Genomic DNA, 24,989 nt, shown 5'->3' with positions numbered 1-24,989 from the left:
TTGAAATGTAGGACGGTAACAGAATAACCTCTTCAAAGTCATACCAAATTGTAAACCATACTTTCCTAAGCCCGAGGTAAGAAGAAATTAAATTTTATTGAAAGTTGGTTGGATGGACAAGATGGCTCTACTGACCAAATAGAACCAAGAAAAGGAGCAGGATGAGGGAGGAGCCTCTGTTTCCCCCTGCTAACCCTTTCCAGTTAACTACTTCTTGAGAAAGGCAAAGAGAAGAATAAAGTGTTTACTTTTTTTTTAATTTTTAATGTTTATTTGCTTAATTTTGAGAGAGATAGAGAGAAAGCAGGGGAGGGGCAGAGAGAGATCAGGTAACAGAATCCCAAGCGGGCTCTGTGCTGACAGCACAGAGCCCGATGTGGAGCTTGAACCCACAAACCATGAGATCATGACCTGAGCTGAAACCAAGAGTTGGATGCTTAACCAACCGAGCCACCCAGGTGTCTCTAAAGTGTTTACTTTTAATCTTTTACCCCAAAAAAGTCATTTCAAAGGAAATGATTCAGATCTTATCCTAAAAGAGATGATCATTTCAGTTTGTTTTGTGCTACTTTTGTTTTCGTGTCTGTGTGTTTGAGTGTGTGTGTTTGCTGAGACACAACACAGTGCAAAAAGCTATAACTTTCAAGTCTTGCTATTTAGATGTAATCCAAGTAATTGTATATTTACTAAAATCAACACCTCAGCTAACTTTGAAAATATTTATCTTATTTTCTTTCTTAAAGGTTTATTTATTTATTTTCAGAGAGAGAGAGATAGTGGAGTGGGCGAGGGACAGAAAGAGAGAGGCGGGAGAAGCCCAAGCAGTGGGAAGAGAATGACATGGGGCTCAATCTCACAAAACTGGGAGATCATGACCTGAGCTGAAATCAAGAGTCTGAGGCTTAACTGACTGAGCCATCCAGGTGCCCCCTATTTCACTTATTTTCATCTTTTATCTGAATTTCTTTTAATAAACTTTTTTTTTTTTTACTTCCAAGAGACCGCACACCAATGGGGGAGAGGGGCAGAGGGAGGGAGTGAGGGGGAGAGAGAAAGAGAGGGAGAGAGAGAATCTTAAGCAGGCTTCATGCTCAGTGCAGAGCCTGGCATGGGGCTCGATCCCACAACCCTGGGATCATGACCTGACCCGAATTCACGAGTCGAACGCTCAACTGACTGAGCCACCCATGTGCCCCTATTTTTAATTTTCACTTCAATTAGAAGTGTTTGTTTTTATTTTTTTGGCGGGGGTGGGGGTGGTTTCATACTTAGATTTGTTTTCCAGAAAATGAAGGTAGACAGCTAAAAAGTCGTTTCATTTAATTATGTGGGAAATACATGTAGTAATTGGAACTCACCATTCAGTGTGGAAAATTCACTTTTGGAATCATCTCCTGGAATCAGGAACCTGAGATGGGAAAAACAAAGTGAATTTGGATTAACATTTATATCACTGTATAAAAATATGTGAGCACCACTTACAATTAACCGCATGCTTATTGCAATATGGATCCTGTGTGCTGACGTTTGGCTTACTTATTTTTCTGCTTGCATGAAAGAGCATTTGAGAAAGTTATTAAAGCTTAGTTTTGAACAGTCTATTAGGGGCATTCTTGGGGCACCTGGATGGCTCAGTCGGTTAAGCGTCCGACTTCAGCTCAGGTCATGATCTTGCGGTTTGTGAGATCGAGCCCCACCCGGGCTCTGTGCTGACAGCTCAGAGCCTGGAGCCTGTTTCAGGGTTTCTGTTTTCTTGTCTTTTTATTGTTCTCTGTATGGAATGTAGCTCCTCCACAATTGAAAGTTCACCAAGTACATTCTGTTGGACTTTTTTCAATGTGTCATTTGTTGACTTTTTTTAAATGCAGGATTATCTCTCTGATTTATTAAGATAAGACTTGTATTAATTCTCCTTTCTAACAGTGTTTAAACAATTTCTGATTATTTATCTCTTCTATTCCATTTGCCTGTTTGAATGAAGATGTTTTCAGCTGCAAGTAACAGAAAAATAACCTCTCAATGGCTTTTGAAAGGAGGTTCTTTATTATCCATGTAACAAGAAGTTCAAGGTAGAGCAGCCTCTGAGTTGGTTAGCTTAGTTGCTCCTGTAATGTAAAAAATGCCCATTTTTTCATCTATTTACTTTGTCACCCTTGATATGTGAAGTCATTCCCCTCATGGCCACTAGATGACTGCAGCAGCTCCAGACATCACATTTTCAGAAACCAATGTCAAGAAGCAGAAAAGAAAGCGTTTTTCTGGATGGATGGATGGATGGATGGATGGATGGATAAGAAACTTTTCTGGAAGACCTCTTCTCTGTGTCATTGGCCATAAACTGGTTACATGTCCAACTCTAAACCAACTTCTTGGATGCAGGCAAAGGTACAAAAATGACAAGCTTTCAAGCCAAAAACCTTGGGTGGACTCTGACTGAACCTCTGAGCCTCAGGTTTTTAAGCTACCCAATTGTCTTCTTTGTGAAGATTACATTAATTAATGTATAAACAAGACAACTAGCTCATCAGAGAGATACAATGTGTATTAATCTCCTTCTATTCCTGAAAATGTGCACAATGAAAGAAAGAAAGAAAGAAAGAAAGAAAGAAAGAAAGAAAGAAAGAAAGAAAGAAATTAGCAGATAATGCCAAGTAATATGAATTTTAGGGATTAATAGTCTAGATTTGCTGTATCCCATTTCAAACTTTGCAAAGAATTCCTGACATGATTTTGAAGAATCTACAATAACAATCCTTTAATGCAAAGAATTCTAATTTTGTTATTTAAAATCATTTGTAAAAGTTGCACCATACCTTTAAAAAATCTGGGGAGGTGAAATATCTATGCAGAACAAGATATACATGGTCTCTCAAATCCTATAATGTTTGTCTCCATTTATTCATTTTGTTTCAAACAGGCTAACATAATGTTTATACAGGGTGCTGGATGTCTTTCTAGGTGCTGGGAATTGAGCAAAAACTGACAGGCAAAAGTCCCTGCCTTCTCCAAATCACCTCCAAATTCTTGATTATACGAATGAGTGTTGATTTCTTTAATAAGTTTCAAATTAATGCCTTATCCCTGTTTCATTATACTCATTTATTTTTTCCTGTGTGGGAAATAAAACAAATTCCAACTCTTTTAGTTGCCATCCTTCACTTAGCCACTAGATGGCACCCAAAGAATCTATTTCCTTCCAATTGGCAGGAGAAAATGCACAAGTAAAACAGTAACTCTTCCCAGTGTAAAAGGGACAAAATCTCTGCTCTCTGCTCACTTTTTATTTTATTTATCTGTTATTTGGGGAAAGATGCACAGATGTTTTTCATTATTATCTGGCACTCACAGTAAATTTTAAAAATAGTCTTTCAAGTCCACTACAATTTTGTAAAGGCCTTTCCTTCACAATAAGTCATTTCTATTCCTTTATCTTATACAACAGCAGTTATTTATTTTGCCCTTCTCTTATTCTGATACATACACTGTACTGCTTCTTTAGAAACACTTGAGTCATTTTCTTCTCTCGGGAATTAAAGAATTACCAAATGTCATCTTCTACTCCCTGCTGAACATTCCACCACAACTTGCTGTCAAAGAGCATTCTGGAAAATTCCCCATTGCACGTCTGCCTTCCAGCTACTTTGGAGTTTTCACAAAACTGATATCTCCTTTAGGTATTTACGCCATGCTGGAATCTAGGGAACCAAAATATGTGTGTTTGCTCTCACGAAAAAATATTCATCATTTCCCAAGCACTGTTCAGGGAAGGGGGGAAAAACAAAACACTGGAAAGAGAAATTAATTTGGCTGTGAATCAAATTCCAACTGAAGGATCACAAAAGTTTTTTTCCCCCTTCTGTATTCTGTACTAAAACTTGGAGGAAAATCTTTTGCCTAAATAATTAGTTAAGGAATAACTGACAGATGATCTATTAAAATTATTTTTTATGGGTATGATCTTGAAATATATATGTATGTGCAGGAATTAATGTGCATTTATGTGTGTGTGAGAGTACACACACACACACACACACACACACACAATCTTGCTCTTTGTCAACTCCACACAGTGTCACAGTCACTCAACTATAGGAAAAGAGCCCTTGAGGGGGCCCACCTTTACAGGACTTGAATCAGGGTCTTTGATCCCCATTCCCAACCAGTTAGTTTTCTTTCCTAAGTATTATGCCCTGAGCTGAAAGCTCACCTTTTTCCTATTGTATACATGCTGTAATTAAGGATGTTCTTCACAGACAAAATCTGCCCTGGACCCAGATGTTGATTCTCCTACTCCTTCTAAATTGCGCAGCCTTGCATGCCTGAGGCAGAGGTAGAGTTTCCATACCCATTTATTTTACACTCAATATGCCCTACATCTTTGCTTCTTTTAAATGTTTATTTGTTTTTGAGAGAGAGAGTGAGTGGGGGGGGGGGGAGACAGAAGGGGACAGAGGATCTGAAGTGGACTCTGTGCTGACATCAGAGAGCCCAACGAGGGGCTCAAACTCACCGACCATGAGCTCATGCTCTGAGCTGAAGTCAGATACTTAACTGACTGAGCCACCCACACGCCACTGCTTCTGTTTGTTTATTTATGCTATCCAAAATATCTGGAGACTGTGGGATTGGCTTACACTCGGGTTTTGAACATATTCATTAGATTTAATCTTCCCGTTAGTAATTTTCAAAGTGATCTTTCACGAACTGGCAATCAGACCCTAGTTCATGTATTGGCATTCAAGAAAGGTAGGTCTGGATTCTTGAATTACCACCTTTGGGAAGTTTGACCCTTTGTATGGCTATGGCAGCTAAGTGATCTTCCAGTGCATGGGGAAGGAATTAACAAACATGTTCAGTGTAAAGCACTGTGTTGGGTATGCTCATGAACATGGTCCCAGGAGCCAGACATCTTGGACTCATGATTCCTGTTCTACCCTTTATTATTAGCTGTGTGACCTTGGGGAAATGATTTAGTTTTGTGTGCCTCAGTTTCCTCATCTATACAATGGGAATGACAGTCATAAGCTCCTCCAGTTTTGTTGAAAGGATTACCTAAATGAATGCATATAAGGCATTTAGAATGGTGTCTGGAACTAAGAACATGCTAAAATTATACTCTTGTTTTGACTATTATAGTTATCGCTCAGGAAAAAAGCAAATTTGTGAAAGAGGTGTTATTATCATCATATAAGACAAGAAAACTGAGGCTCATGCAAATTAAATACCTTATCCAAGGTAACAGAGCTAGTAAATGTTAGAACTGCAATTTAAATCCAGATCAGGTCCGTCCACGTTGCTACAAAGGGCCATATTTTGTTCTTTCTCATTGCCATGTAGTACTCCATTGGAGAGTGTGATGCTAAGTGAAATAAGCCATACAGAGAAAGACAGATACCATATGTTTTCACTCTTATGTGGATCCTGAGAAACTTAACAGAAACCCATGGGGGAGGGGAAGGAAAAAAAAAAAAAGAGGTTAGAGTGGGAGAGAGCCAAAGCATAAGAGACTGTTAAAAACTGAGAACAAACTGAGGGTTGACGGGAGATGGGAGGGATGGGAGGGTGGGTGATGGGTATTGAGGAGAGCACCTTTTGGGATGAGCACTGGGTGTTGTATGGAAACCAATTTGACAATAAATTTCATATATTGAAAAAATAAAAAATAAAATAAATCCAGATCAGGTGACTTCAAGTCTTGAAGCCCATTTGCCAGGTAAGGAATATTTCTAGTGATAGCTGAAATTACTGCTTCCAAAGGCAAGAATTTTTATCATTGGATACTTCTGACAAGTAATAGTAACAGTGTGATGATGATTTATGAAGCAACTATTCAGCCACCATTTGTTAAACCCTTAGTAATACCAGTTGCTACACGTCGCACTATGCATACACTGTTGACTCATTTGATTATCATAACAACCCCCCAAGTTAGTTGTTATTTTCCCTACTTATCAGACAGGGAAATTGAGGTTCAGAGTGGCAAATATCTTGCCAAGCTTAGATAACTGGTATGTGGTGGAACAGGTATTTGAACCCTGACTTTGGACTCTATCATTTGTGTACTTAGCCACTTTCTTGAGCCTCCTTTCACTGCTTCTGGTTTTCCCTGAGGATCCACAGAATAGGGCACTTAGTTCTCTATGTCAAGTTAAACCTCTGGGTTATTTGGAGAAAGAAACAACGTCTTGCCATTTCCTAGGTTAAACATTCAAGTTCCTTCAACAAATCCAGACTGGTCATGACCTCATTTTGAGGCCTTTCGCTACCAAAGTCCCTCTTCTCTGAATATGCCATCTACCTCTTGGTCACTCAAGCTGTGATGTCCTGAGCTGCGCCCAAGAAAAGACGGATCTGCAGGAGGCCAACTCTGACTTCTGCCCAGAGACAATAAGTGATTCTAAATAAGTCCATAAAGACAATTCACCATCGTTTCAGTATTGTGGTCTGTTTTCTGTTTTCAAATCTAATGTTATAAAGGAGGTCTTGTTTTGTTTTTTAAATCATTTCTACTCTGTGGTCTAAAGGTAGCCTGAGGTAAACCAAAAAATTAATATTTGACATTTTTGAGCTAATTTCTTCACAAGCACTGTTTTGTTCAACGTTAGTTTTCTGACCTAGCAAAACAAGTAATTTTTAAAAAGGTGGAATGCATTTTCCATCTGGGTGGGCTGTGGATAATCAAAGATGGTTTTGGCATACTGATAGTTATGTGACGGATGAGAAACCTGTTTTTGCCTGATATGCATCTGCACAAGTAAAGGCTGAAACATCCAACTAATATAACTCCTTCCATTTCAGAATAAATTTTATTGATTTCTCTTCACTTCTTGAGGACAAACAAGTTTCACATCCACATTCCATGGTCTTTGTTTCTACCGAATAAGTGGCTGCTGCTCAGACAATTTTCCTCAGCCCATATGAATTCTCTTAATTGAAGATGTTTACATTTTATATTATGGAGAGAAAAATCTCTGCAATAGGAAGAGTAATGTAGTCTTCCTGTTAAAATTGTTAGCTTCATTATTTTTAAATCATATGCAATTGACTCAAACTGCTTTAGAAATCGTCATATGAATAATGATGAAATAACTCATAGCTGAAAACAAAGGGAGTCATCTTTGGAAACTGGGAAGATGTGTAGTAGCAAAAGATACCAGGATGGATCTAGAGATCTTTCCAATTCTTTCTTATAACCCCTTTCCAAGATGATCAGAGTGTTGGATACAGGGAATTAATCTGTCTTGCTTATCTTTTCATGATTCCCTCACCAATCAGGGAGAGAAATATATCCAGTAATATAAGCAGTGAACAAAAATTACACTAGTGGAAAGGTTGTTTAGTCTCTATACCTTATCTAGACCAACTTCAAAATATCACTAAATAATAAACTCTAAATTACTAATAAAAATCTCAAGAGGTTCTAGAGCGTGATTGGGAATTAAAGCTTAGCCGCCCAGATTCTGACAATAATTTGTTTGTTTGATACTTGAATTCCAACTTGGATTTTAGATTTGTTTTAAAAATTATTTTTGTAGGGCACCTGGGTGGCTCAGTCAGTTAAGCATCCAACTCTTGATTTTGGCTTACGTCATGTCATGATTTCATGGTTCATGAGTTTCAGCCCCACATAGGGCTCTGTGCTGACAGTGTGGAGCCTGCTTGAGATTCTCTCTCTCTCTCTCTCTCTCTCTCTCTGCCCTTTCCTGACTCTCTCTCTCTGAAAATAATAAATAAAATAAAATAAAATAAAATAAAATAAAATAAAATAATTTTTGTATGAGAAACTCCAGGCATCATTTCCCAGTACTAACTCACCCTCCTCAACCGAGTGTTTAGTTCTGGGAAAAATGTGTGACTTGACAAGAGCCATTGAGAAAGAGTGAATCCAGGGCTTGTGCAGGCACTCCAGTCTACTCCAGCAATGAGGTATGAGGTCCTGCTGGGAGAACCTAGGGCATCTGGGAGGCACAGAATTGCCTAAAGCCAAAACCAAGACTTGAGAAAACACAAAGGAGAAGCAGAAACTGGGACAACGGTGATGTATCTTAAGGCTTTGGAACAAGCTCCACTTCTACCTCTGAATTAATTTTATTACTTATGTCCCCTTGAGTCAGTTTTCTATAGCTTGTAAATAGATCAGCTTTTCTTGAGCTTTAGTTTCGTATCAGGTAAAGGGATGTTAATATAATCCCCTTTGTCAGGTATTCGTGGTGATTAAATCACATAACTTTTGTAAAGTATGCTATGTGCTGACCATGCAGCAACTATTTGAGCCCGTTTCCTTTTCATTTCCTCTTCCCATCTTACATACTTCTGGGCAATGATGAGTCAGACCAATGCACCATTGATCCAGGGAGTTTTCAGAAAAGGGTGTGGTACTGCATAAAGACTGAGGTCATTACAGGCCACAATTCCCAACAGCTCTCTCCTCAGGCCTGATTCTATGGTACTATCTTTTCCAGGGAGCTTTAGTGGTCAGCCAGGTTGGTGTAGTTCTGGTGGAGCAACACTGACAGTTCTTCGAGGTAAGTGGCAGAACAAGTAGCTAGACAAACTAGACTTTTCTATAAGAAGCACATCACAGACGGGCAACCTTTAAACACCAATGGATACTCTGTCTTCCTAGAATATAAAATAAATCTTGAGTACAGATTTGACACAATAAATCTTGAGTACAGATATTTAAAGATGACCCTCATTTTTGAGGACAAAAAAAATTAGGGAACTACAGATTAAGGAGATGTCCAGTCTAAATTATATTAAATAGTTCCATTTAATTGTGAGATAATTTTTTCATTCATTCTACAATTGTGGAACAGAGAGCAACAAGCTAGTTCAAATCCTTAGTTGATAGATAAGAGAATGGAGGCCCCAAGGGGTGATTTGCTCAAGCCCCTGACCAACCGAAAGCAGACCAATGGAAGGGCAGTATGTCTACTGTCTTTAGACGAGATCGGGTGCGTTCAGGGTGGTATGGCCGTAGACATGTCTACTGTCTTTAAATAGATTGTGCTCCAACCGCCCCAACCCCTGCTTAAGAGCCTCCATTTCACTTTCCATTACACACAAACCAAGTGTCTGGCAGACACATACACACCCATCAAGTCTAACAAGCGCAGCCAGTTTTCCCAAAGTTCACACAAGTATCACCAGTGACTCAGCATCAGGTCTCATGAACACATTTTCCTATTGCTGCCCATGGATCAAGCAAGGCTTGTTAACAGGGCCTGTTCTTGGTCAAAGTCGAGAACAGAGTTGGTTTCTCAACCTCATTGCTATTGACATTTTGGCTTGGCCGTTTTTTGTTCAGTGGCAGAGGGTTAAGGGGGGAGATCCTGGGGTGTGTTGTGGGGTGTTCAGCAGCATTCCTGGCTTCCACCTGTTCCCTGCCAGTAGCACTCCTTCAGTTTTGACGGCTAAACATGTCTCCAGATATTGTCAAATGTCTCAGGGCAAGAGGTAAGGACAAAACCAACCCACTGAGAACCACTGCTTTGAGAAAAGGCTTTTTGCACTGGGCAGTCCTTAAACCACAGGGTTTAGGTCCTTCTCTCACAGGGTGATCCTAAATGCAGGAAGAGGAAAGATTTGCACACAGACGTGAAGTACACTTGGGATGTGGAATACATTTTTTTCAGGCAAATTACCAAATTGTCAGGCTTCTAGAGCCAGACTTTATTTCCTTACCTGATAGTATTTTAGGTTGAGAGCAAAGACTAAACCTAAAAGAGTCTGATACTTTGTGACTACCACAACAATAAGAAATTACACATTAAATAAGAAAAAAAATAATAGGAAGATAAGTCCTATAATGCAAGGGAATGACAATAGGGAGTGCACAGGAAGTAAAACATTGAAAAGTGCACATACAGACTATCTCCCTTCAAAGTCCTGGTCCTTCCTTTCTCGTGGCTGTTCTTACAGAAGGAGCACACAGCATTCTTTCTCCCAAGAGCTTCTGCCAAGCTCCATAGAGCTATGGGTGCTGAACTCAGACAGAAAGTGGGATAAGCCACAGAAGAGAAGAAGGATTACAGTCAGATATAGAAATATGGGGAAAAGCAACCTGAGAGGAAGCCGGAGAAAAAATACAAAATGGGAAGTAGGTATAAAGCAAAACTTGCCAGAAGATTCTAACCTAAGTCCCAATAAAACCATCGTTAGGGGCGCCCGGCTGGCTCGGGCAGAAGAGTAAGCAACTCTTGATCTCAGGGTTGTTATGTGGAGCCTCACACTGGCTGTAGAGATGACTTAAAAATTTCGACATCTTTTTAAAAAAAAAAAAAACCCAATTTTCAAAAACGTAGATTTTTCCAGATTGGATGATTTTTGTGGAACTTATTCAAAGTATTTCTTTTAGAAAGTTGTGCGTCAAAACAGCAAGTGTGTTGCTGTGATTTAGAATACTTAACTATGTCAAATTTATATTAGTAAATCTGGTAGAACAAGAAATAATACCACAAACTGTATCAATCCTACATAATCAGCCCTTCTGAATATCATAACGTTCCTGCTGCTATTCCAAGCTGTCCTTGGAGATAGCAGTAGCCCCACCACATACAAAAGGTTTCCTTTCTGCCTTCATAATTGTCCAGGACAACGCATTCTTACATTTCATTTTTAATCATCTAAAGCTTTTCAGAGACTCCAGAGTCCGCCTTCAATAGTGCCATAAATGAGATCCAAGATTTCTAAGAGCCTTATGTTTCTTTCTTCTTGTGGTTGATAACATGCTGTTTCTGCCTTGTACTGGATACCAGATGTGGAGCAGTTAGCATAAGGAGAGGAAAATAAGAAGGCTATTCATGGGAGGGCCAGATTCATAGGAGAGCAAAAATAATTTCCTCAAACCAGGAAGCCTCTTTCTTAAAAACAGTATCCATTTATTTCAAGTGCTGAGATAAGGCAATTTAGAATGATTTTCACCTTGGCACCAAAATCTTAAGTAGAAAACAGTACTAATAGAAAAGGATTGGATGGCAATTCTTGCTAGAGAGAGGGGGGACAGAGATGCAGACAAAACAATAAAAACCTTCCAACTCAAAAACTTCTTCAGAATTATAAAGCGGGTTATCAATATGCTCCCATATATGGAGAGTTATAGAATTAGTAATGTGATAGTATTTTTATTTATTATTATTATTATTATTATTATTATTATTATTACTATTACTACTGATGTTGTATTATTCTTTTAAAAAGCTCCTGGTTCAGTTTCTGTGCATAAATAATGAAGATGTATAACAACAAAGGCAAGATAATAGAGACTATAAGTAACTATTTCTGTAGGTACAAAAGCATCTCAGCAGTTCCCAAACCTGGCTACCTATTCAAATCACTCCAGTCCTCCCCTATAGGTCCTTATTCAATAATTCTTAGATGAATTTTGTAACTCTATACTTCTCATGATCTCCCTAGATGATTCTGATGCTTTTTCAGTTTAGAAACCACAGGAGAATTCAAGTTAACACACAGTTTTTAAAATACCCATATATTAGATCGGCTGTATTGGAAAGAGAATTTCTAATTTCTATATGAGCCCATCTCATCCACAGCAGGGCTCTACATGCTCCTTCCTCATGTGCTGTTGACTTGTGGGATCATATACCTGTGCAGAGCTGATGAACAGTGTGGACCGGCACTCTTAGAAAAACACACATGCCCAGAAAAGTCAAAAGTTTGCACACAATTTTTGGGAGTCAGTAGACGGCTGAAACCCATTAGAGCTACGACCCCCTGTTTGAATGATTGCCCCTGTGATTTGTGAGGGTTCATAGTTCAGTGGCTTCCCCTCACGTTTGAGCACTTAAGGATAGCCTATGTGTTTTTTGAAAGGACGCTGCTCCACTTCTGAGGCCAGGGTTAAGAAATAACCAGGAAAGCCATAGGCAGTAATCTGGATTACCACATGAGCCTCTTAAGTGGCCTCTGCCTCTGCTTCATTCCTCTTCAGCCCACAGGTCTGCAGGAGTAATTTTGTCAAAGTGAATTTCTGAGTATATCCCGCCCATGCATGAAACTCTTCAAGGTCATCCTATTGCTCTAGAGATGGTTCAAGGTACACTCTGTACTAGTCAAAGTCAGCCTTCTGCCTGATACAACCTTCCGTTGTTTTCATTTGCTTGTACTGCAGCATCACCTAGGATGCATTTAAAAATACCAATGAATGTGCACTACCCCTTGACCTATTACTTTAAAATCTTTGAGAGCAAAGGGGAAAGAATCCAAAGAGGGTTTTAGTATGAAAGGAGGGAAGGAAGGAAGGAAGGAAGGAAGGAAGGAAGGAAGGAAGGAAGGAAGGAAGGAAAAAGAGAGAAAAGTAAAGAAGTGAGGGAGGAAGGCAGAGAGGGAGGGAGAGAAAGGTAGGAAGGAAGAAAGAAAGGAAGGAAGGGAGGAGGGAGGGAGGAAGGGAGAGAGAGAAGGGAAAGAGAGAGAGAGAGAGAAAGCAAGCAAGCAAGCAAGCAAGTGGGGAGGGAGGGAGGAAGAAAGGGAAAGAAAGAAAGACCAGAGGGAGAAAAACCCAACTCCTCAGGAGACTCAGTTATGTAACGAGAATCAGGAGTCTCTACTGGAGTCCTGAATATCTGAATTACTGAATTACTTGCAGTTCCAGAACCCACCTTGCTGCATCTGGCCTCTGAGCTTTTTCTGTGTTCTTCCTTCTGCTGACAATAGTTTTCCCCTCCTGCCTCCTTACTAAGCTTACTTAACTGCCATTTCTTATTTCTGAAATCAAAATCCCCTACTCCTCCCCGAACTGGATTCGTTTTGCCTCATATGTGCCCACTGCTCATCTCTATCTGACTACATTCTAAGCTGTTAAACAGTAGTAGAGAGGCTTGATATTTGGGGTTTGTTTTGTTTCCAGGGCTAGAACCAGAGCTGGGCACTAAACCTGGCACATTAAGTAGCCACTTAATAAGTCTTTGTTGAATAAGCAAGGATTCAGATCTGCATGTTAGCATATTCAGATGACATCAGAGTTTAACGATCCTTTACTAGGAAGGACGTATGATACCTCATATGATACCTCGACATGGAGACTTGATAGGGTAGATGCGATTTTTTTTTCTGTTTGCTCTGGTCTACCTTAGAAGACAGTAGCCAGAAAGGGAGACTCCACAAATCTTGGTTTAGTGTTCAAACCTCCCTTTTTACTATCTTTCTATGACTTTGCCTTGGAAGACGCTATTAAATCTTCCTAGCAACTGAAAAAGTTAGAAATACTGTCATTTGTCACCCAACTAACATTAGTTATCCAATATTAGTTATTCCCTGAAATGAGTCTCAGTCTGAGAAATGTGGGTCTGTTTGGTCTGTAGATGGTGACCAGGTAATGCGTGTTAAAAGCTCTTAACTACTCTTGGTCTGAAGTTTCTCTAAGAAGACAATTTGATATTTGTTAGGGTAAATAATTTTGTACTACTGATACCACTCTGGATACTTTATCTTGGAATAGATAATAACAGAAAACTTTAAGCACACTCCGTATGCCATGCACTTTTCCAAAGATTCAACACGTATTAACGCCTTTAATCTTTACAACCCTAAAAAGAAACTTCCATTATTATCTCCATAACACAGATAAGGAAACCGAAGCACAAAGAGGTTGTTTAACTTCCCTAAAATTACATAGCTACCGAACAGAAAGGCCAGGAGTCAAATGAGCCCATGTTTTAGCCCCTCTCCTGGACTGCTATTCAAAAGACAGAAGTACGGTTACAATCTGCTTATTTTATAACATGTGTATTTAATCAGAATCCATACCTGCAGTTGGATTTCAGATTTTTGAAGAAGTCAAACTTTTCAGTGGCTTTCCTAAATAGAAGCCTGGCTATTGTCTGTTTCGGTTTTGTTTTGTGGAAATAATGTAACAATACGTAACTTTTCACAGGCTCTATGATCTGTAAATAAAAGCCCATGTTTCTGTGGCCTATTCTTAAATTTTCAGATCAAGGAACACTTTTCATTCAACATTCACAACAAAATGTTTCTTCTTCTTCCTAGCCAGAAAGAGACAGTGAGAAAAAGAAAGAAGTTAAAAAAAGAAAAAAAAAAAAGTTTAGAATGGAATCTGTAAAACTTTCGGAGACTAGACATCTAAAGAGAATGCCCCACTGATGTTTCCTTTAATTATAAGTTTAATGTTATGATATTTTTGAGGCCCTGTGTATCAGTTACTGTGCGGGATGCTAGGGATTCATTTGTGAATAAAGCTGGCAAGGTCAATTGCTAATTAACAAGTAAAGATATCACAGAGATAATTTTAGATGGTGATAAGTGCCGAGAAGAAAATAAAACAAGGTGATTTGATAGACAGTAAAAAAAAAAGTGAGATGTGAAATGAATCATTTGGAGTAGAGATTAGTTAAGGGTTTGGTTACAAATAAAAGCATATCTCACTTTCTGTGTTGCCTTTTAAGTTTTACATGAAATTAACTTTTCACCAAACTTGAAAATTCTTTCTGCTTTTCATATTCTACACTTGTCATACAAAAATGTCAATCAGACTTTTTTTATTTTGTTTTGTTTTTGTTTTTACCCTCCAAATACAATCAGATTTGCAATTTGTGGGAAATTTATCTCTGAGATATTTGCTGTCTGTGAGTTTTTCATGGAAATGTTTCTGAATAGAAGTACTTCCCACATTGCCAATCTAACTGGGACCTAAGAATAATTAAGTGAAGTAAAACAAGAGAATGGGGATCTGTGTGTAGATATTGCTTAATTTTATTTACAGATCTGAGCTAATCCTTGAATATCACTGTAATCCTACCAGCAAACAGTAAATAAGAGTGAAACCAGTGGTGTTTCATTTCAATAACTCATGAATTCACAGCTTATATGATTAAAATATGGAAGAGTAAATTTGTACGTGTCTGTAGCTCAATGTAAAATTTTCAATGTACTATCCCGGAGTTTAAGCTTGAAGAATTGAAAATAAATCTGCTGTGATCTGTCTTATCTTCAGTTGTTTTATATCAGTATTCCCCCAAACCGTGTTTATGAATCAAAACTACACCTTTGTTAAACATTTGATGTTTGAGCCACTCCCTGAAACAGAATTTCCTTTTTGGGGTGTCTGTTGTTAATTCTGAATGGTACTAGGCAAACTTTTGGCTATATCCAAACACACAGCTTTCACACTGCTCCCTTTTGGAAGATGCAATATTATATATATTTCCTGTTTTTCAAACAATAACAGCAACATTATAAACAGCCCCTACCTTGTCATATCAGGAAGGAATCATTCTCTTCAGTCCAGTAATTACAGCGTGCATTTTGTGAGACAGCCTTTGAAAATGGCTCATAATGCTTCCATTTTTTCCCTTGGATTGCAATATATTGTTGGTCATAAAACCTATGAGTTCTGCCAAAAATAAAATTGCAAATTGAGACTGTAGATGGTTTGCCATCCAATCTGTCACTGTTTATAGTTACTACCATTAATTTTAGTCCATAACTAAGGCTAAAACTCTGTATTAGGCTTCTGACTGGCTGAGTACATATCTGTTTGGTACTTAGACTATAGGATACACATGTGGTACTCTTACTGAATGCTTATTGTCTGAAAAACAGAGATCACTAAAACTATAACATCGGACGGACCAAAGGTCTATATAATAACATCTTTCGAAGATTCCTCTTTCAGAAATCAACCAGTACCACTTACTAAGATTTTCAGGTTGTAAAATATAACAAGAAATAACAGTTAGGTAATACCTTCTAATTCGGCGCGTTTTCCTACCCACCCAATTATCTGCATCCTACGTTAATACGTTAAATATTTCAGTGCCCAGTCAGGAGTACAGAAAAGCCAAGACTTGGACCCAGGAATGTGCACTCTGAGTGCCAAATTAGAATATGCCTGAGCCAAGCTGTTTATCCTCAGACTTCAAAGTTAGGAAATGTGCATTGCCTTAAAACCTTTCTAGAATTCAAGATCAGTAAATCCTGGAGATCAGTTTGTGATATGCTGGCAGGGAGGTCTGAATGGTAGGTTTTAAAGTCTTACTTATCACCTATTTTTTTAACGTTTATTTATTTTGTACGGGGCAGGGACAGAGAAGGAGAGAATCCCAAACAGGGTCTGCACTGTCAGCACAGAGCCCCAACAAGGGGCTCAAACCCACGAACCATGATATGACCCGAAGGAAATCAAGGGTCCCATGCTTAACTGACTGAGCCCCCCAGCCTCCCAACTTATCATCTATTTAAAAAAGAAAGTAAGAGGGGCACCTGGGTGGCTCATTCGATTAAGCATCTGACTTGGGCTCAGGTTATGATCTCATGGTTCTCGAGTTCAAGCCCCATGCCAGGCTCTGTGCTGACGGCTCAGAGCCTGGAGCCTGCTTCAGATTCTGTGCTTCCCTCTCTCTCTGCCCCTCCCCCGCTCATTCTCGATCTCTCTCTCTCTCTCTCTCTCTCTCTCAAACATCACAAAAAATTAAGGAAAGAAAGAGAGAGGTAGGGGGTGGGTAGAAGAAAGAAGGAAAGAAAGGGGAAAAAAAAGAGCTTTTCTTTGGTTGTGAAATGTGAAATTGTTCCAAGCACAGGACAGGTTTCCTTCTAAAAGGCATGCTTGTTTCCCAGATGTCTAGTGAGTTCTCTGTATGGTTTCTGCCCCTCCTGTCCTTAATCTCTCAGAGCTCCAGTTTTCTCATCTATAAAACTGTATGTGTGTGTGTGCATACATACACGTGCACACCCACACACAAAACATATTTCAATATTCTTATATGGATTAACTGAGACAAGCTATAAAAAGGGGCTTCTTTTCTTCCTTTAGTTTCCTTTCTAATGTGTGCATTTTCATTCTATTCAAACTAAAATGGGGGCACCTGGGTGGCTCAGTCAGTTAAGCGGCCAACTTCGGCTCAGGTCATGATCTCTCCGCCTGTGAGTTCGAGCCCCGCGTCAGGCTCTGTGCTGACAGCTCAGAGCCTGGAGCCTGTTTCGCATTCTGTGTCTCCCTCTCTCTGACCCTCCCCCGTTCATGCTCTGTCTCTCTCTGTCTCAAAAATAAATAAACGTTAAAAAAATTTTTTTTAAAAAACTAAAATGTATCTGTGCATTATTTTGATAACAGGGACCTCATTACAGAATGATACTGAATTAGGAAAAAGAGATTTTGTCATGCTACTCTATCCTAGGACCATTGTCCTCTTGCTATAGATTTCCCAGACCAAATAAGAGTTCTTCACATCAGGGGCCAACTGGATAAATGCCAAATACCTTATGGAGTAACCCTTTCCCAGCTTTTCTGTTTTAAATATGACCTATATATGTCCATGAATTTAAAAGTGATTATTCCAAGGGCTTAAGAATAGTTTTTGTTTTTAAAATAGATAAATCAAATTTCAATAAGATATTGTGTATCAGAAACTCAGCTAGATGTTTTCAAAGTATGATTATTAAGAGAAAATGTATTTTATTATATGAATTCTTTAGGTAAATGGTAGTACCTTGGGATAAGGCAACCCTATCCGTTATTATGAAAAATTTTCGATTACTAACTGCCCAATCTTAGTTGATCTGTTTGTACTGACTCCAGCATTTTTTAGTTAATTTAATCTGAAATCAGAATAGAATAGCATTGACAGTTACAGCAATAACAATTGCACCTAACGTTTCGAGCGCTTACTACATGATAGGCACTGTCCTAAGCAACTTACGTGAATTATCTCATTTATGCTAACAACTATCCTGTTATTCCCTTTTACAGATGAGACAACCAAGGCTCAGACAATTAAGTAACTGTTGCAGAGCCTTACCACTGTTTTTATGACTTTCTAGAATTAATCCATTATTAAAAATTTTAAGCTATCATCTAGGTATATCTTTGTTAGGAAAACAGTTACTATTCTGATTCTTCACCAGAGTCAAGATAGAGATTTCGTTTAGAAGTTGTTTACAAATTCAGAGCAGTAGATTAATCCTTTTATATCCCCCACTGTTATTCAGTTTACACAATTCTATTTAAATAAGAGGCAGATGATCAAATCCAGGGTATTGGGTAGGGCCTCTAGTACATCAAAATCTTTATATGACAGGAAAAGTAAGTTAAAGTTAGTAAAGAGATGAGTCAGTTAGATGGTATTCTTTCAATGCAAAAGTTTTTTCAGTAGGAATAGTAATGTTTCTCATGTCATGTCTCTTCTGGTTTTACCTTATACGTCCTTTGTAAGGCAAGGAGCAATCATATAATGTGTAAACTGAGTTTACTTTAGAGAGAAGAGGCCTTTTTCTGTGACTGGTTTCCAGGAAGTTCTAGGCAAACCAAATCTCATTGATACAGATGGAGGTGGTTAGGTTAAGACACTGAATGGGCGACAGACAATTCCGTAGTACAGATCTTCCATTCTTCAGGAATTTCATATATTTGAATCACACTTCAAAGACCAGGATGACTTACTGGTGGAAATAAGGCCAGTATTCAGGCTTTCAGTCTCTGTTTTGCCATGGAGAAGGGTTTGAAAAGGCGATGTAACAGCCATCTCTATTGCAATTCACAGAAAAACTCAGAGGATGCTAAGCTGTGCCAAACTTCTAAGAGTCTTTTCCCTGCCCTGATTTTATTTTGTCTGTAAATTGGGAATAGTTCTGATCTACCATAGTGGTGAGCTGAAAAATGGTCAAACGGCTGCAAAGTGAGTCTGCTGGTACTACCACGTGTTTTTATGATAAGAAGCTATCCTGAGATTTCAATGTTGTTTTCAAAGTAAGCCGGTGTATACTGGTAATTTTCATCACATCCCTGGAGGGAGCATACTTTGCCTCTAGGCGCCTCTATTATAATTATATGATTATATATAATTATAGGCACCTATAATTCCTGTAGGGCAGCTGTTCTCAAACTTTTCATGCATCAAAATTACCTTGGAGAGTTTGTTAAAGTACAGATTGCTGGACAGCACCTCTCAAGTTTATGATTCAGTAGGTCTGAAGCGGGGCCCAATAATTTCCATTTCTACCAAGTTCCCAGATGCGGCTGCTGCTGGTCCAAGGACCACACTTTGGAGTCACTGCTCTAGAGAATGCTGCAGAGATATATTTGCTGGGGTTATTACAACCATTTGACGAAATCCATTTCAATGAGCCACTAGATCGAATGAATGCCATAGACATGGCTTTGCCCTCTGCACAAAGTGGATATGGGCAAACAATAGAGACACTATTTGCTAAATAAAAGTGGCAGCTCAAAAGAGATTTCATTGTAAAATATTAAGTGCATATCAACACCAAGCCCCTTAGGTAATGAAATAAAGACCATCGAATGGAGGTGGGTTAGGAGTCAGGGTAGAGAGGGAAGTTTCTAGGCTTCAGACTATTTTATTTGTCAGCTCTTTAGTATTTATCTAATCAATCCTAGAAGACCATGCGTCTGAAATTAAAGACAACAGGCAATAAAGAGATATATAAGATTCCAACAGGAACTGAGGCAAATGTGTTTTCTGGGGTAAAGGATTCGTCTTTATCTCTGTCTAGTAGGAAATAGCCAGTTGATTACAAGAATCATAGAATTAGTGTTATCATCCAATTTTTTAAATAATTTGGATCTGTAAAAGGGCTCTACTTTTCTCAAGCTGAAAATAGGTTAATTTATGTTCATTTTTTTCTTGATAAAAATGTTCTTGTACAGAAGTCTCAATATGGTGGGGTGCCTGGGTGGCTCAGTCCGTTAAGTGACCTGACTTTGGCTCAGGTCGTGATCACATGGCTCGTGGGTTCAAGCCCCGTGCCAGACTCTGTGCTGACAGCTCAGAGCCTGGATCCTGCTTCAGCTTCTGTGTCTCCCTCTCTCTCTGCCCCTCCCCTGCTCATGCTTTGTCTCTCTCTGTCTCTCATAAATAAATAAATGTTAAAAAAAAAAAGAAGTCTCAATATGGTGTTATCCTAAGATCTTTCTAATATATAGTTTCACACAGTTCACAAAGTTTTCAAGTGCATCAAACCCCATATTTTTTCATAAACTCCCCTTGTAATAATGCCTTGAACCAACATCTCTGAAAAGTTCAAAGCTCTTGATATATCTTTATATCACTTATTCTGAAAATACCCTTGGGAGGATGCAGACAAGGTATCATTAAACCCGTTTTACAGAGAGGACAACTGAAGTCCAGACTGCTTTGTATCACCTAACAAATTAGTGGGGCAGAGTTAGTTATTATATACTTGTGTTAGAATTTTAATATCCTACCTTCAGTTTGAAGCTACATGTTATGTGTTTTCAGAATGAAAGTATTCTCTTTCTGAATAAAGGCTTTGTAAAATGCCAGGTTACTAAATTGTAACTGATCTATAGCAACTCTTTCTCTAGGTCCTACTATTCACATATTCTTGTTAATTCTGTTCTCTGTTTCAACAAACTTACACATACTTTCCTGGTTTTTATACTGATATTTTTATGACTTTTCTCTTGTACAAAATAGGCATTTAATTTAACAATTTAAGAATATATTAAAACTTAAAACATTGAAATTAAAATCATCTCTTAAACCCATCACTCAGAGATATCCACCAATGCTACCTGGTAAACATCCATCCATTTATTTGTCTATAAAATCCTTTATGACAGAAAAGGATTTTTCTAATATTTTTTAAAAATTTTTTTTTCAACGTTTATTTTTTTGGGGGGGGGACAGAGAGAGACAGAGCATGAACGGCGAAGAGGCAGAGAGAGAGGGAGACACAGAATCGGAAACAGGCTCCAGGTTCTGAGCCATCAGCCCAGAGCCTGACGCGGGGCTCGAACTCACGGACCGCGAGATCGTGACTTGGCTGAAGCCGGACGCTTAACCGACTGCGCCACCCAGGCGCCCCTCTAATATTTTTTATATCAGTCCTATAAGCTGAACTTCTTTCTATGCCATTAGTACTTCTTACGAACTTTCTTCTGATAAGACTGAAAGACATGCATAAAAGTAAAGAATCATGAGGTTTGATGAATATTCACGAAGTCAACATCCTTACGTATCAGTCTGAGACCAAGAAACCAGCATTGATAGAACTCCTGCGCTCACCTGCAGTCATGACGCACTGTAAAAGTTAAGCAGTAGTTATTTTTGCCTCATTTGAGCTAGATATAAATGATATATATGCTCTTTTGCATCTGGCTTATTTTGTCCAGCATTGTGTTTATTAGATACAATCGTGCACCAACTCTTATTAATGGCTGTATGGTATACTATCGGATGGCTTACTATGACTTGACCAAGGATGAAAGCAAAAAAAAAAAAAAAAAAAAAAAAAAAAGTCATCTATGAGACATTTAAGCTAATTCTAACTCCTCTCTGTCATAGACAAGGTTGTTATCAGCATCCCTATTGGCTTGTTCATATTCTTATACAATCTGTGGGATAAGTTCCTAGAAACAGAAATGCTGGTTGTAAAGATATCACAATGTTAAGATTTTTGAAGAGTATTGCCAGGCAGCCCTTTAGTGTGGTAAAAATATATTTCCAACAGTAATATGTGTGAGAGCCTGTTTCCCAATATCCTCTCCATCACTGCACATTACAATTTTCTTTCATCCTTGTGGTTTCTGAGGGTTTTTGGTCTCAGCATATGCTAGCTATTAATGACAATACTTCTCAGTTCAAGTGCTGAGTTATTTCAGAGAGATAAGGACCAGTTTTTATTTTTCAAAACTAACTTATATACGATGATATGCATATGAATTGGGTTTTTTGTTTAGTGTAATACTCTTCAGTTAATCATTCTATATTACAGGATTCTTTGAATATATACAGCCTAACCTAGCTAAATATTTCATTTGTCAAATATGTATTGTTCCAGGGAATGAAAGGAAATATAAATACTGTGTTCTTTATGTCTACATTTTAATTGCTTTCTATTCCCTTAAATCTAGAGATTTATTTACTAGTCTAAGTAATAATTATTGCCCCATGCTTTCATAACTTGAAGTTTTCTTCCCATAAGTCATTTTTAAGAACTTTTTTCTTATTCTAAAAGTAATATATGATTATTTGAAAATGCATATTAATTCAAAAGAAAATGAAAATCGTCTGTATTCCCTCCTCCTTATTGTTTGTTTGAATGCCTCGTTGTAGTCTTTCTTATGTACACTTAGAGAACTATTGTTCACACACACAAAAAAATGAATTACACTTACTGCACATGCTGTTTCCCTCATAATACATTTTATCTATCCAATCTTCTCTTGACTCAAATAATTTTATTCAATCAATTAGGGTATTATATATTTTCTCCAGGGTGTTCTGCAAACACTAAACAGTAAAGAAGGTGAGAGTTCCTTCTTTAGATGGAGTTGTCTCTTAGTTATTGTGTTTGGTGTTGAAAGAGTCCTGGCATCCTGGCACCCAGGGAGCCCGAGTGAGAATGTGTTTCCTGATGTAATTCTCTTGGCTCTATCTAGGGCATCCTGTCCCCTTAGTTGGCTCCTAGCGCCTCTGCCAGACCAAAAGGAAAGGATCAGCTCCTCCTTCTTTTCTGGTCTTCCATGTACATTTCAGCTTCCAGCCACCAGTCTTGAATGCAGAGATATTTAATTTTCTTAGATCTTTTCTAAACAGGCTACTTCTGGAAAGTAGTAAAATGGCTACATTTGTTTCCCAGAGGGTCAATGTTGTTTAAGCTTCTTTTACAAGCATGCTATGCTTATCAATGAGAAGTGCTGTTTCCATTCATAAAACGTATGAGCTGATGGTCCGATGTTAGTTAACTTAAAAATATATATATGTATATATGTGATCACTGTATAGAACATACAGTTTTAAATTAAGTTAGTTAGGATTTGGAATGAGCCCAGTAATGTTCTAATAAAATATGTATGCGTGGTGGGAGGCAAGGGGGAAGCCTATTACTATACTTCCATGACAGCATAATTACTTACAGGAATATTACTTTCTAGTTAACCTATCAAGGAACCAGTGTATATTTTTAGGGTCTTATTATTGTTTGCATCTTACACACTTGAGCAGGTAATCCCAGGAGAGATAACAATTCCCTGATTTAAACTTTTGCCCAGGATAAGATAAGGAAAGTAACTGTTACAAAACTTAGCTTCACCCAGGAGGAGAGGATCAACTGTGTGTGACTTATTTACCAAGCCCAGTCCGTGTTTAGGTATCTCAAAGAGTACTAAGCATGAGAATATGTGTTTGAAAAGTTTGTTGTCTTCATCCTTTGGCTCAGTTAAATCCACAAATCATTAGGTCCAAAACTAAACTTGAGCTGAAAGGTCATTGCTTTTTTCCACCAAGCCATCTAACCTCTAGTTTTAGAACAAGTATCAAACCATCTGCTTACCAGGAGGCAGAGGAGCTCAAAATCCATTAACGCCATATGTATCAACAGAAGTGTGACTTCAGAGCCTCAAATGTTTTTAATTTTTCTCCCTCATTATTATCTGCCAGAAACTTAGTTGGAATGCTTTCTCTTTCCTTAAAATGCATTGAATTTCCATTTAATTATGCAAGTCTCCCCTCTTATTAAGTAATTACGCACATTTTCTCATCTGTGTGTCTATGTTTCAGAAGTAACTGCTTCATTTTGTTGGCAAAAACAGGAAATTAACCAAAAAGGGGGCAATAAGATTTTATTTTCAATTTCCCTTCTTTCTCCCGAGGGGGAACTAACACATCTTCCAATGCATCACAAGATAAAGATGCTGACTCAGTCTCTTAAATCATCCCTGGAGTCTACAGCATAGCCCCTAATGAGAGAGAATTTGCTGTACAAGAAGTTGTTTTATTAAATGACTGAAAAATAACCTCTCCTCTTGCAAAATTGCCCTTAGAGAAATAACCAAAGTCTGAAACCAAACCCTCCCATACTTATCCCAAAACACAGGGGAGGACAGACAACACAAATTCAAAAGGATGAAATGGCTACTTAGTTTGAAATTATACTTTGGACATTTCACCAAAAATGCGACATTAACTGTGGTCAACATAGGGAAGTAAAAATGTTCACCAACCTAAAGACAAACTAAGCAGATCTTCAAAGGACAGGGAAGAAAACAAAGCGGGAACATTTCAAATGAAGTTTACGATGATTGTGTCTAATTGAAATGGATGCAGATTTGTCTTAATAATAATTCTTTGCACTTGTGGCTTATAAAACATAAGCATTCTTATATCAGTTACTTCATTTCATCCTTACAACAACACTGAGAACGAGGCAGGAAATAAGTTACCTTTCCAAAATGACAGATGTGGAGTCTGTTATTCAGGGAAATCACATGACTTGCCCAAGGTCCAATGGGGCAAGTCAGTGGCAAATCTTCTGATTCTAAATGAGCCCTGCCCTACTGCCTTTTTAAATTAACTGATAGAAAAGTGTTTACATAGAAGTTCTTAGAACACTGTAATGACTCAGCTGTATTGTTTGGAACGCAAGGAAGTTAAGAATTATTGGAACGTATACTCTCTGTAAAATATTAAATTCAAGTTGTTAGTTTTAGCCTGCTACATCCAAATCTTTCAAAGATGCTTACCTTCACATATTAACCCCAAATATGTAAGTTCTTCTTTTGCTTATGGTAACATTGGTTGATTGAAGTTCCAGCTGATTTTCCTTTTACCTGCTGGTAGAAAAACCCAATGGGAATAAAATAAACAAGATCTGTATATGCTGAACACTCAAAGATAAAACTTTGAAATCATTAACTGACCATGAAGAGGCATCACCCTGAGGTTTGCAGATTGCCCAACTAACTACCAAACAGCTTCCTAACTTCTCTCCTGCTTCTTCCCTCTCCCCATTCTCTCCCCACTTTATATGGCTGGCAGATTGTTCCAATTGTAGTTACCTTTTCCAAATCTTCCTTTAGCTCACTAAAAAAACCCAGAAAACAAAAAAACACACAAACTTTTTATCCTGTTATTCAAGATCTCTGCAAAATAATAATACCTACCATTTATTAAACAACTATTACAGAACAGATAATCTCAAAACAATCCCAGGAAATGCATGATTAGATCAAGTTTAGAAATGGGTAAACT

At 38.2% G+C, this 24,989-nt stretch overlaps 1 long non-coding RNA gene across 1 annotated transcript; it reads right to left on the bottom strand.

Annotated features, from left to right (window-relative positions):
- Nucleotides 1–1,357: 1,357 nt before the first annotated feature.
- On the bottom strand, nucleotides 1,358–24,571 carry LOC123576165. The gene is made up of 3 exons (XR_006701199.1): nucleotides 24,482–24,571; nucleotides 15,228–15,370; nucleotides 1,358–1,408 (listed from the first exon to the last, which is right to left on the bottom strand). It is a non-coding gene; the product is annotated as an uncharacterized LOC123576165 (long non-coding RNA).
- Nucleotides 24,572–24,989: the final 418 nt, after the last annotated feature.

This window comes from Leopardus geoffroyi, chromosome C2, assembly GCF_018350155.1.
Source record: "Leopardus geoffroyi isolate Oge1 chromosome C2, O.geoffroyi_Oge1_pat1.0, whole genome shotgun sequence".
Lineage (NCBI taxonomy): Eukaryota > Metazoa > Chordata > Mammalia > Carnivora > Felidae > Leopardus > Leopardus geoffroyi.
This window is presented reverse-complemented; position numbering and strand designations above follow the sequence as displayed.